This window comes from Pseudophryne corroboree, chromosome 6 (assembly GCF_028390025.1).
Source record: "Pseudophryne corroboree isolate aPseCor3 chromosome 6, aPseCor3.hap2, whole genome shotgun sequence".
NCBI lineage: Eukaryota > Metazoa > Chordata > Amphibia > Anura > Myobatrachidae > Pseudophryne > Pseudophryne corroboree.
The window spans coordinates 111118778-111132316 of record NC_086449.1 but is presented as its reverse complement, the minus strand read 5'-3'; the positions used below and the strand labels follow the sequence as shown (position 1 = coordinate 111132316).

The 13539-nt window shown below is 40.4% G+C and overlaps 1 protein-coding gene across 6 annotated transcripts in view; it reads right to left on the bottom strand.

The window, feature by feature from the left end:
* The window catches only part of LOC134936579 (CD209 antigen-like protein C), a 171174-nt gene that overhangs the window by 69303 nt on the left and 88332 nt on the right, over positions 1–13539 (bottom strand). The window contains exon 2 of one of the 6 annotated variants that reach the window (XM_063931674.1): positions 8586–8877. The exons of the other annotated variants lie outside the window; for them this stretch is intronic. The gene's annotated coding sequence lies outside the window, so the exon portion shown is untranslated. The remainder of the gene's footprint in view (positions 1–8585; positions 8878–13539) is intronic. 6 annotated transcript variants of the gene reach the window in all.

The window sequence follows — 13539 nt, the reverse complement described above, 5'->3', positions numbered from 1 at the left end:
GTGGGTCTCTATTCCTTTTTTAACGTTTCTTAAATGCTCTCCTATTCTTATCTTGAGGGGTCTTGTAGTTCTACCGATGTAATTGAGGCCGCAGGAGCATTCAATTAGATAAATTACATTGGCAGTGTGGCAGGTGATAAAGTCCCTGATTTTATAGGTGACATCGTTGACTGTTACTTCAGAGTGTTTGCTGATGGGATCTTTGATATTTCTACATCCAATGCAGAGTCCACATCTGTGGAAACCTTTGGTTCTAATTAGGTTCCGAGTAGGCATATGTAACGCACTCCGTACTAAATGGTCCTTTATATTTCTTGATTTCCTGTACACAAAATTTGGTTTTTCAGGTATTATGTTGGTTAGAACAGGGTCTTTGGTTAGAAGATACCAGTTTTTCCTAATGATTCTTTCAATTTGTTTATGCTGGGCATCATATTGAGATATGAAAGCCCAATTGAGTTTATTTGCTTGATTTGTTTTCTTTTTGGTCGGATTAGCTGACAATAGAGATGTGCGATCTACTTTTTCCACTTCGTTTATAACTTGATTGAGATCTTCTTCCTTATATCCCTTCCCAATAAAGTTCTCCTTCATTTGTAGTGACTGTTGTTTGAAGACTAGATCGTTACTGCAATTCCTGCGTATTCTAAGAAATTGGCTCTTTGGGACCCCTTTTAGCCATAAGGCATGATGTTGACTATCTATAGGGATATAGGTATTCACATCTGTGGGTTTTTGGTAAATTTTTGTGTTCAAAATGTTGTTTTCCTGGTATATGGTAAGATCTAAGAAATTAATTTGCTCCCGACTGCTGGTGAACGTGAATTTGAGGTTAACACTATTCTCATTGAGTGTTTCAAAATATTTGATCAGTTCTTCTTGAGAGGAATTCCAGAATAGAAGCACATCATCGATATACCGATACCAATGGATGAGCGGTCCACCCCAAGCTACGCCATGGTAAATTTCTTCGTTTTCCCAATAGCTCATGAAAAGATTGGCGTAGCTTGGGGCAAATTTAGTCCCCATCGCGGTCCCGTTCTTTTGAAGGAAAAAGTCGCCATTAAAGAAAAAATAATTATTTTTGAGAATGAAATCAATGGCCTCCAAGGTGAAGTCTTTCCTTTCCTTTGTCATTTCTGTCTTGTCAAGAAACCAGGTGATGGCCTCTATGCCTTGTTCGTGCCTAATGCAGGTATAGAGGGATGTTACGTCAGCAGAGGCCATGCTCATGCCCTCTTTCCACGTTATGTTCTGAAGTTTGTTAATGGCATCACTTGTGTCTTTTAGATAGGAGGGATTGGTGGTAACAAGGGGCTGTAGGATGGAATCCACCAAGGAGGAGAGGTTTGATGTGAGGCTTCCAGTACCGGATATAATAGGTCTTCCTGGAGGGTTTGTCAGACTTTTGTGGACTTTAGGGAGTATGTATATAGTAGGAGTTACTGGATCCTCTATATTAACAAAATTGTGCTCTTCTTTGGTGATGCCCTTGCTTTGCTTATGTTTGTCAATGAGCACAAGGAATTTATCCTTTATTGTATTCGACGGGTCCCCTTTCAGTTTGGTGTAAATTTCACTGTCGGCTAATTGTCTGATTACTTCTCTGATGTAGTCATCTCGGTTTAATATAGCTATGCCTCCACCCTTATCACAGGGTTTTATGATAATGTCATCATCTTTGCTGAGATCTTCTAGAATCTTCCTCTCACGTTTATTGAGGTTGAATTTCATCTGAGGTTTCTTTAAGCTTTTCACTTCCTCCAACACTAATTTGGTGAAGGTTTCTATAAATGGCCCTTTCACATGGGTGGGATAGAATTTAGATTTTTTCTTCTTCTTATTCTTGTTGGGGGTTTCTTCTTCCATTGTTTCTGTATTCTCCGTGGTTTTCTTTGAATGTTCTCCTCTGATGGTACTTTCTGACTCCTTTTGTGCAAAGAATTTCCTCAGAGTGATTTTTCTGATAAACTTTTGAATGTCTATGTGTTTACTGAAGTCATTCATGTAAGATGTAGGGGCGAATTTGAGGCCTTTATTTAACACTTTTATTTCTTGATCAGTTAATACCCTTTTGCTAAGGTTAAACACCAAGTTTGTATTTTCCTGTATTTTTAATTCGTTCATCATTCATCACTTCCGGTTCCGGTCATGTGACCAGAAGTAACTCACCCTATTCACTATAAATAGGGAAACCTATTGCTATGGACCCTCATGCCTTGAAAAAGAGTCCTTTGACTCGAAACGCGTTGGCCAAGAGGGGATATTGCATCGGCGGACCAGTCACTCCACTCTGAGGGAAGGTAAGACCTTGTCTTAGTTGTTTAATTGGGACTTACACAAGTTGGCCACTTTCATGTTCCAAGACGGTTTTTTACCTCCCTCAGAATTTGACTTTTACGCTGATTCAAGCCTTTTTATTCAGTTTTTTATTTAGTTTTTTTATTGTTGAATAAAAACATATCCTTTTACCTTTTCTGGACGGAGCCTTTTTCAAAGAAACCATGATGTGAGGAGACATCAAGCTGTCACAGTGAGTGTTAGGTACGCCAATCACGTACCAACTCTTTTATCACCATCTCTTTGTGAAAAAGTGTCTATGGTCAAGAAAGATACCTTTATAGGAGTACAAACATCTGCTTGTATGTAAGTGAGGTGTGTTCATGTAAAGAAACATCATCTTTTATGCAGAAAAAGATACCTTTATATCTGTCATCCGACGACTCACATTGTAAGTGAGGTACGCCGGATGAGATTGGTAAAGCTTTTTACCATTTTGCATGTAACAACACTACACATTGTGTGTTTTTTATCTTTTTTACTCTGTCCATGGTCGAACGCTACATCGGGGACCTGAACATAGAGTCTCTCCGATCAACCGCGGCGATACACAGAGCATAGCTAAGTATTCCAGCTCCCTCACGATTTCCACCTTTGCATGAACGTTAGCGCCATCTAATCCACAACACCACTTTTTCTGTTCAAATTCCAGGACCTTTTGGGATAGGTCCAATTTTGGATTTAGAAGGCTGCTTACGTTAAACAAGAAGCGCCCTTAAAGGATTTTCACCTCTTTTATAGCATTGTTGTCCAATATCCCTTGAAATCCTTTAGGCAGCATCATGTTCAAGCACCGTGAGGGCAGAACAGCAAGAATAGAAGAAGCACTTAAAATGAACTTTAAAGATGATGGTATTGAAATGACTGATGATAATCTTGAGACTGCCATGACCCGGTTATGTGATTGGCTGTTAAAAGAGAACAAATTGTGGTGGGAAGTCGCCACCCTCGAAAAATATCAGGCAGAACAAATAATACCAAAGGGCCTAAGGATAATTAAACCACCCTCCTTTCAAGATGGGTCAGAAGAATTTCATAATGAGTGGAACACCATTTTGGAAAAATGCTCATCATCACTCATGTCCATCGTATTAAGGGAAAGGAAGATTAAACTTAAAGAAACGAATGAAAGGATAGAAGTACTACAAACCCTCATACAACCTTTCAATCAATTACCAACCTTTGCGGATCTAGAAAAGAACATCACAGAGAAAATCGAAAGGAACACTGAATTTTTAATTAAAAAAAAGCAAGGAAAGTTACAGAGAGATTATGACTTCTACAAATTTGGAATCATCAGAAAAAATAACATCAAGAACCAGATGCAACGAAACAACGGGAACTACAATATGAGAGAAAGAGATATCGGGACGAGGACGTATAGTCCATATAGACCAAGACCAAATATGGAAACAATATACGGTCGACGAAATCATCATTATGAACACAATCGGAGGCCACAACATCATGTAAATTATGGGAGGAATAACAGAGAACATGACACCCGTGATCAGAGAAGGGAATGGAGAAGAAACCCCTACGATTGCCGAGAAACATCTGAATACCACAGATATCATCGAGGGGATGATATACCAAAATATCGTCCACACAGATATGAAGATCCAAAAGATAATCACAGGTCTCAACCCCTTAGACGATACAAGGAGCCGACTCCGAGGAGAAGAAATCTACCTTCCAGGAACAGAGAGCAAATAATGAAGAGGAATCACGGCCATTGGAATGTGGATCCAGAATCCATCACTCATATACAAGACAGAAGATCACCTAGAAAGAACACAGGGAGGACAACTCGTCATGTAAGTGAGGAGATATCAACTAGGAGACAACCTTTTTTAGAAGAAAGGTCCCCAAGGAGGGTCCGTCTCTAGATCCCCCTCCGGCTAAGACCTCCACTTCAAACTTAAGGGAAACTGAAACTGACCACCAACAAAGCATAAATGTGAATGAAACGTCCAATACAAAAGAGAGAACAAAGAATTCAATTAAACCAACAAAACGAGGCTGCAGAGGAGGGAAAAATAAAAAAAGAAGAAAAAAGAAAAACATCTACATTCCTATAGAACAGGAAAATACAAACTTGGTGTTTAACCTTAGCAAAAGGGTATTAACTGATCAAGAAATAAAAGTGTTAAATAAAGGCCTCAAATTCGCCCCTACATCTTACATGAATGACTTCAGTAAACACATAGACATTCAAAAGTTTATCAGAAAAATCACTCTGAGGAAATTCTTTGCACAAAAGGAGTCAGAAAGTACCATCAGAGGAGAACATTCAAAGAAAACCACAGAGAATACAGAAACAATGGAAGAAGAAACCCCCAACAAGAATAAGAAGAAGAAAAAATCTAAATTCTATCCCACCCATGTGAAAGGGCCATTTATAGAAACCTTCACCAAATTAGTGTTGGAGGAAGTGAAAAGCTTAAAGAAACCTCAGATGAAATTCAACCTCAATAAACGTGAGAGGAAGATTCTAGAAGATCTCAGCAAAGATGATGACATTATCATAAAACCCTGTGATAAGGGTGGAGGCATAGCTATATTAAACCGAGATGACTACATCAGAGAAGTAATCAGACAATTAGCCGACAGTGAAATTTACACCAAACTGAAAGGGGACCCGTCGAATACAATAAAGGATAAATTCCTTGTGCTCATTGACAAACATAAGCAAAGCAAGGGCATCACCAAAGAAGAGCACGATTTTGTTAATATAGAGGATCCAGTAACTCCTACTATATACATACTCCCTAAAGTCCACAAAAGTCTGACAAACCCTCCAGGAAGACCTATTATATCCGGTACTGGAAGCCTCACATCAAACCTCTCCTCCTTGGTGGATTCCATCCTACAGCCCCTTGTTACCACCAATCCCTCCTATCTAAAAGACACAAGTGATGCCATTAACAAACTTCAGAACATAACGTGGAAAGAGGGCATGAGCATGGCCTCTGCTGACGTAACATCCCTCTATACCTGCATTAGGCACGAACAAGGCATAGAGGCCATCACCTGGTTTCTTGACAAGACAGAAATGACAAAGGAAAGGAAAGACTTCACCTTGGAGGCCATTGATTTCATTCTCAAAAATAATTATTTTTTCTTTAATGGCGACTTTTTCCTTCAAAAGAACGGGACCGCGATGGGGACTAAATTCGCCCCAAGCTACGCCAATCTTTTCATGAGCTATTGGGAAAACGAAGAAATTTACCATGGCGTAGCTTGGGGTGGACCGCTCATCCATTGGTATCGGTATATCGATGATGTGCTTCTATTCTGGAATTCCTCTCAAGAAGAACTGATCAAATATTTTGAAACACTCAATGAGAATAGTGTTAACCTCAAATTCACGTTCACCAGCAGTCGGGAGCAAATTAATTTCTTAGATCTTACCATATACCAGGAAAACAACATTTTGAACACAAAAATTTACCAAAAACCCACAGATGTGAATACCTATATCCCTATAGATAGTCAACATCATGCCTTATGGCTAAAAGGGGTCCCAAAGAGCCAATTTCTTAGAATACGCAGGAATTGCAGTAACGATCTAGTCTTCAAACAACAGTCACTACAAATGAAGGAGAACTTTATTGGGAAGGGATATAAGGAAGAAGATCTCAATCAAGTTATAAACGAAGTGGAAAAAGTAGATCGCACATCTCTATTGTCAGCTAATCCGACCAAAAAGAAAACAAATCAAGCAAATAAACTCAATTGGGCTTTCATATCTCAATATGATGCCCAGCATAAACAAATTGAAAGAATCATTAGGAAAAACTGGTATCTTCTAACCAAAGACCCTGTTCTAACCAACATAATACCTGAAAAACCAAATTTTGTGTACAGGAAATCAAGAAATATAAAGGACCATTTAGTACGGAGTGCGTTACATATGCCTACTCGGAACCTAATTAGAACCAAAGGTTTCCACAGATGTGGACTCTGCATTGGATGTAGAAATATCAAAGATCCCATCAGCAAACACTCTGAAGTAACAGTCAACGATGTCACCTATAAAATCAGGGACTTTATCACCTGCCACACTGCCAATGTAATTTATCTAATTGAATGCTCCTGCGGCCTCAATTACATCGGTAGAACTACAAGACCCCTCAAGATAAGAATAGGAGAGCATTTAAGAAACGTTAAAAAAGGAATAGAGACCCACCATCTCTCTAATCATTTTAGGATAAAACATAACTGCTCCACTCAACATATAAAGAAATTCATTGGCATTAAACACATCAAATCCACTTGGAGAGATAAAAACATCGATAAGAACCTGGCCATCTCCGAGATGAAGACCATATTCCTACTTAACACTCTAACACCTGGTGGCTTAAACCATGACTTCGAACTTAAATGGTTCCTATAACTAAAACCAGAGAAGCAGAATAATTTCTGTCACTATATATATATATATATGTATATATATATATGTACATATATATATATGTATGTGTGCACATATGTATATATGTGCACATGCATCTTTTCACATCATATCCCATTCGTCCAATCCCAGCAGGAATTCTGTAATTTAACACACTTTAAGTTATTAATCCAATGTCACACAATCCAACGTGTCACTTATTCACAGACTCACTTCGATCACATAATTTTATAAAATAATACACATTGTCTATTCATGTAAGTATAGTTAATGTATACCCCTGTTTATTTCAGTAATATGAGTCCAAAAGAAGGAAAAAGGAAAAAAGAGGGACACTAAAATCAAGAACACAGAATAGAATCAGTCTGTCCATTTCACTTATTGCAAGCTATGGATGAAGACTTAGAACTACCAAAATGGCCGCCCAGTGAACTACATAGTCCACAATCCAGTGCAGTGTGTTTCATCACCACGGAGAACATTCACATAAATCCGGACCCCCACTGCGGCTGCGTCCAGCGACAAAAGATCTACAGCTGGAGACTACATTTCCCGCAATCCTCAGCGAGTGACCGTGTCCCCTGTCTTCCGTTTCCGCCGCAATCAGCGTCCGGAAATTAGAGTAGAAAACTACATTTCCCAGAATCCCAAACGGAAAAGAACATCCGTTTCCGTTGGTATTCCATCCACGCTATGGAGAACTACATCATCCACAATCCCTAGCGGGATAGAACTTCCTGTTTCGCTCGTTTTCTGTTTCCATCACAAGAACTATTGTTAATAATGTGTTTAAAGTTTGCACATGAATTAGTCTACAGACTATTAATTTATACATATGTCAGTAAGTCTTTAAAAATGTTTTTTACAAATTTTTAATTCGTTCATCATTCATCACTTCCGGTTCCGGTCATGTGACCAGAAGTAACTCACCCTATTCACTATAAATAGGGAAACCTATTGCTATGGACCCTCATGCCTTGAAAAAGAGTCCTTTGACTCGAAACGCGTTGGCCAAGAGGGGATATTGCATCGGCGGACCAGTCACTCCACTCTGAGGGAAGGTAAGACCTTGTCTTAGTTGTTTAATTGGGACTTACACAAGTTGGCCACTTTCATGTTCCAAGACGGTTTTTTACCTCCCTCAGAATTTGACTTTTACGCTGATTCAAGCCTTTTTATTCAGTTTTTTATTTAGTTTTTTTATTGTTGAATAAAAACATATCCTTTTACCTTTTCTGGACGGAGCCTTTTTCAAAGAAACCATGATGTGAGGAGACATCAAGCTGTCACAGTGAGTGTTAGGTACGCCAATCACGTACCAACTCTTTTATCACCATCTCTTTGTGAAAAAGTGTCTATGGTCAAGAAAGATACCTTTATAGGAGTACAAACATCTGCTTGTATGTAAGTGAGGTGTGTTCATGTAAAGAAACATCATCTTTTATGCAGAAAAAGATACCTTTATATCTGTCATCCGACGACTCACATTGTAAGTGAGGTACGCCGGATGAGATTGGTAAAGCTTTTTACCATTTTGCATGTAACAACACTACACATTGTGTGTTTTTTATCTTTTTTACTCTGTCCATGGTCGAACGCTACATCGGGGACCTGAACATAGAGTCTCTCCGATCAACCGCGGCGATACACAGAGCATAGCTAAGTATTCCAGCTCCCTCACGATTTCCACCTTTGCATGAACGTTAGCGCCATCTAATCCACAACACCACTTTTTCTGTTCAAAGACCAGGATAACTATCTACCACTATCTAAATACTTGTGAGTCCGTAAGTTGTTATTAACTGAATTTGTATGAGGAGTATCTTACCCCTGTTCGTCCTTGCTTTAAACAGCGGTCCCGGCACCCGTAGTACACGGTGTTTGCTCCTCACTGTTATTAGGTAGACGGCTGACGGCTGGCCGCTTTTTTAATTAGCGGCTAGGCGGCTGGCGGCCGGCTGGCGGCTGTGATTAGCGGCTGGCTGGCTGCTAGTTCCCCGTCCGTGTTGCACAGTCTGATTTTCCAAATTCAGTGCACAGTAGGGTCTCCTTAGTGTGTAATCCAACGCGTTTCAGGCGTAACCCCTTCATCTAGGATAACTAATGGACATCCTCAATCCCTTTTTATAGGATAAAAAACTTTATTAAAAAAACGGAAATTCAATTAAAAACAGGCGGTTACCATGTGTCCTAATTTCTATTAGGAGTAAAAAAAGAGAGCTGTCCATGATATTATTTTTTCTTTTGATGTTTATATGGTTTTGCGCAATTCTAATAATGTGATGTGTATATAATATATTTATACTAATTTATAAAAAAGCATTAAGTTCTAAATCAATGTTTAAACCCTTGGGAGTTAACGTATCCATGAAATAAATCCATTTTGTTTCTTTTTGTTTCAAAATTTGTGATATATCGCCTCCTCTCCAATTATTTGCCCATAAATTTTAACTTCGAAGCATCTTTATTATGACAGTTTAAAAAATGTTTGGACACACTGTGGGTCTCCAAACCTTTTTTAATATTTAATATGTGCTCAGATATACGAATCTTCAATTTTCTTTTAGTCTGTCCTATGTATTGGTGTCCACAAGGGCACTCTAACATGTAGATTACTCTTTCGGTGTCACAAGTAATTCTACATTTTACATCAAATTCTTTTTTTGTGATATTAGATTTAAATTTCTTTATGGGCTGTACTGATGTTTGCTTAGTTGTCTTACATGCCACACATTTTAAACAAAAGAAACTTCCCTGATTTTCCTTCATTTTGGTATTTTCAGATGGTACATAACTTCTAACTAGACTCTGTTTTAAATTCTGTGCCTTTTTGTATATAATCTGTGGTTTGTCTTTGATCAGTGGTTTTAATTTGGTATCTAGTTGTAAAATATGCCAATGTTTATTTATGATTTATTCGAAAGCTTGATGCTGGCTATTATATTGAGTGATGAAAGCTAGTTGGTAGTTGTTCTCCATATTTTTAGGTTTATAACAACTGGGGCTGCGAGGAAAAGGCTAAGAATTCCGAGCCCACCCGCTGGCGGTGATGCAGGGCAATCTGGAGCGAGTGCTGACATCTGGTCCGGACTGAAGTACCTGCCAACGATTACTGACATGTCGTCTACTGTCACTGCATATGATTCTGTCACCATTGAAAGAATGGTGGAGGATTATATGAGTGACCGCATCCAAGTAGGCACGTCAAACAGTCCGTACGTATACTGGCAGGAAAAAGAGGCAATTTGGAGGCCCTTGCAGAAACTGGCTTTATTTTATCTAAGTTGCCCCCCCTCCAGTGTGTACTCCGAAAGAGTGTTTAGTGCAGCCGCTCACCTTGTCAGCAATCGGCGTACGAGGTTACTTCCAGAAAATGTGGAGAAGATGATGTTCATCAAAATGAATTATAATCAATTCCTCCATGGAGACATTCACCAGCAATTGCCTCCAGAAAGTACACAGGGATCTGAGATGGTGGATTCCAGTGGGGACGAATTAATAATCTGTGAGGAGGGGGATGTACACAGTGAAAGGGGTGAGGAATCGGAGGATGAGGAGGAGGTGGACATCTTGCCTCTGTAGAGCCAGTTTGTGCAAGGAGAGATTGATTGCTTCTTTTTTGGTGGGGGCCCAAACCAACCAGTCATTTCAGTCACAGTCGTGTGGCAGACCCTGTCGCTGTAATGATGGGTTTGTTAAAGTGTGCATGTCCTGTTTATACAACATAAGGGTGGGTGGGAGGGCCCAAGGACAATTCCATCTTGCACCTCTTTTTTCTTTCATTTTTCTTTGCATCATGTGCTGTTTGGGGACTATTTTTTGAAGTGCCATCCTGTCTGACACTGCATTGCCACTCCTAGATGGGCCAGGTGTTTGTGTCGGCCACTTGGGTCGCTTAGCTTAGTCACACAGCTCAGCTACCTCATTGCAACTCTTTTTTTCTTTGCATCATGTGCTGTTTGGGGACTATTTTTTTGAAGTGCCATCCTGTCTGACACTGCAGTGCCACTCCTAGATGGGCCAGATGTTTGTGTCGGCCACTTGGGTCACTTAGCTTAGTCACACAGCTACCTCATTGCACCTCTTTTTTCTTTGCATCATGTGCTGTTTGGGGACTATTTTTTGAAGTGCCATCCTGTCTGACACTGCAGTGCCACTCCTAGATGGGCCAGGTGTTTGTGTCGGCCACTTGGGTCGCTTAGCTTAGTCACACAGCTACCTCATTGCACCTCTTTTTTCTTTGCATCATGTGCTGTTTGGGGACTATTTTTTGAAGTGCCATCCTGTCTGACACTGCAGTGCCACTCCTAGATGGGCCAGGTGTTTGTGTCGGCCACTTGGGTCGCTTAGCTTAGTCACACAGCTACCTCATTGCACCTCTTTTTTTCTTTGCATCATGTGCTGTTTGGGGACTATTTTTTAAATCTGCCATCCTGTCTGACACTGCAGTGCCACTCCTAGATGGGCCAGGTGTTTGTGTCGGCCACTTGGGTCGCTTAGCTTAGTCACACAGCGACCTCGGTGAAAATTTTTGGACTAAAAATAATATTGTGAGGTGTGAGGTGTTCAGAATAGACTGGAAATGAGTGGAAATTATGGTCATTGAGGTTAATAATACTATGGGATCAAAATGACCCCCAAATTATATGATTTAAGCTGTTTTTGAGTGTTTTTTGTAAAAAAAAAAAAAACACCCAAATCCAAAACACACCCGAATCCGACAAAAAATTTTCAGGGAGGTTTTGCAAAAACGCGTCCGAATCCAAAACACAGCCGCGGAACCGAATCCAAAACCAAAGCACAAAACCTGAAAAATGTCCGGTGCACATCACTAATAGCAGTACGGTACAGTAGTCCACTGCTCTACCTCTGTGTCGTCAAGTATACTATGAATCCATTAGAGATGAGCGGGTTCGGTTTCTCTGAATCCGAACCCGCCAGAACTTCATGTTTTTTTTCACGGGTCCGAGCGACTCGGATCTTCCCGCCTTGCTCGGTTAACCCGAGCGCGCCCGAACGTCATCATGACGCTGTCGGATTCTCGCGAGGCTCGGATTCTATCGCGAGACTCGGATTCTATATAAGGAGCCGCGCGTCGCCGCCATTTTCACACGTGCATTGAGATTGATAGGGAGAGGACGTGGCTGGCGTCCTCTCCATTTAGATTATAAGAGACTGAGAGAGATTTACTGGAGCTGACTAGGAGGAGTACTGTTACTGTAGAAGTGTAGAGACTGAGTGGAGAGAGTTTACTAGTGAGGACAGTGCAGTTTACTTTATAATCCGTTCTCTGCCTGAAAAAAGCGATACACAGCACACAGTGACTCAGTCACATACCATATCTGTGTGCACTGCTCAGGCTCAGGCCAGTGTGCTGCATCATCTATTATCTATATATAATATTATATATATCTGTCTGACTGCTCAGCTCACACAGCTTATAATTGTGGGGGAGACTGGGGAGCACTACTGCAGTGCCAGTTATAGGTTATAGCAGGAGCCAGGAGTACATAATATATTATATAGTGAGTGACCACCAGACACACAGTGCAGTTTATTTAATATATCCGTTCTCTGCCTGAAAAAAAGCGATACACACAGTGACTCAGTCAGTCACATACCATATCTGTGTGCACTGCTCAGGCTCAGGCCAGTGTGCTGCATCATCTATTATCTATATATAATATTATATATATCTGTCTGACTGCTCAGCTCACACAGCTTATAATTGTGGGGGAGACTGGGGAGCACTACTGCAGTGCCAGTTATAGGTTATAGCAGGAGCCAGGAGTACATAATATATTATATAGTGAGTGACCACCAGACACACAGTGCAGTTTATTTAATATATCCGTTCTCTGCCTGAAAAAAGCGATACACACAGTGACTCAGTCAGTCACATACCATATCTGTGTGCACTGCTCAGGCTCAGGCCAGTGTGCTGCATCATCTATTATCTATATATAATATTATATATATCTGTCTGACTGCTCAGCTCACACAGCTTATAATTGTGGGGGAGACTGGGGAGCACTACTGCAGTGCCAGTTATAGGTTATAGCAGGAGCCAGGAGTACATAATATATTATATAGTGAGTGACCACCAGACACACAGTGCAGTTTATTTAATATATCCGTTCTCTGCCTGAAAAAAGCGATACACACAGTGACTCAGTCAGTCACATACCATATCTGTGTGCACTGCTCAGGCTCAGGCCAGTGTGCTGCATCATCTATTATCTATATATAATATTATATATATCTGTCTGACTGCTCAGCTCACACAGCTTATAATTGTGGGGGAGACTGGGGAGCACTACTGCAGTGCCAGTTATAGGTTATAGCAGGAGCCAGGAGTACATAATATATTATATAGTGAGTGACCACCAGACACACAGTGCAGTTTATTTAATATATCCGTTCTCTGCCTGAAAAAAGCGATACACACAGTGACTCAGTCAGTCACATACCATATCTGTGTGCACTGCTCAGGCTCAGGCCAGTGTGCTGCATCATCTATTATCTATATATAATATTATATATATCTGTCTGACTGCTCAGCTCACACAGCTTATAATTGTGGGGGAGACTGGGGAGCACTACTGCAGTGCCAGTTATAGGTTATAGCAGGAGCCAGGAGTACATAATATATTATATAGTGAGTGACCACCAGACACACAGTGCAGTTTATTTAATATATCCGTTCTCTGCCTGAAAAAAGCGATACACACAGTGACTCAGTCAGTCACATACCATATCTGTGTGCACTGCTCAGGCTCAGG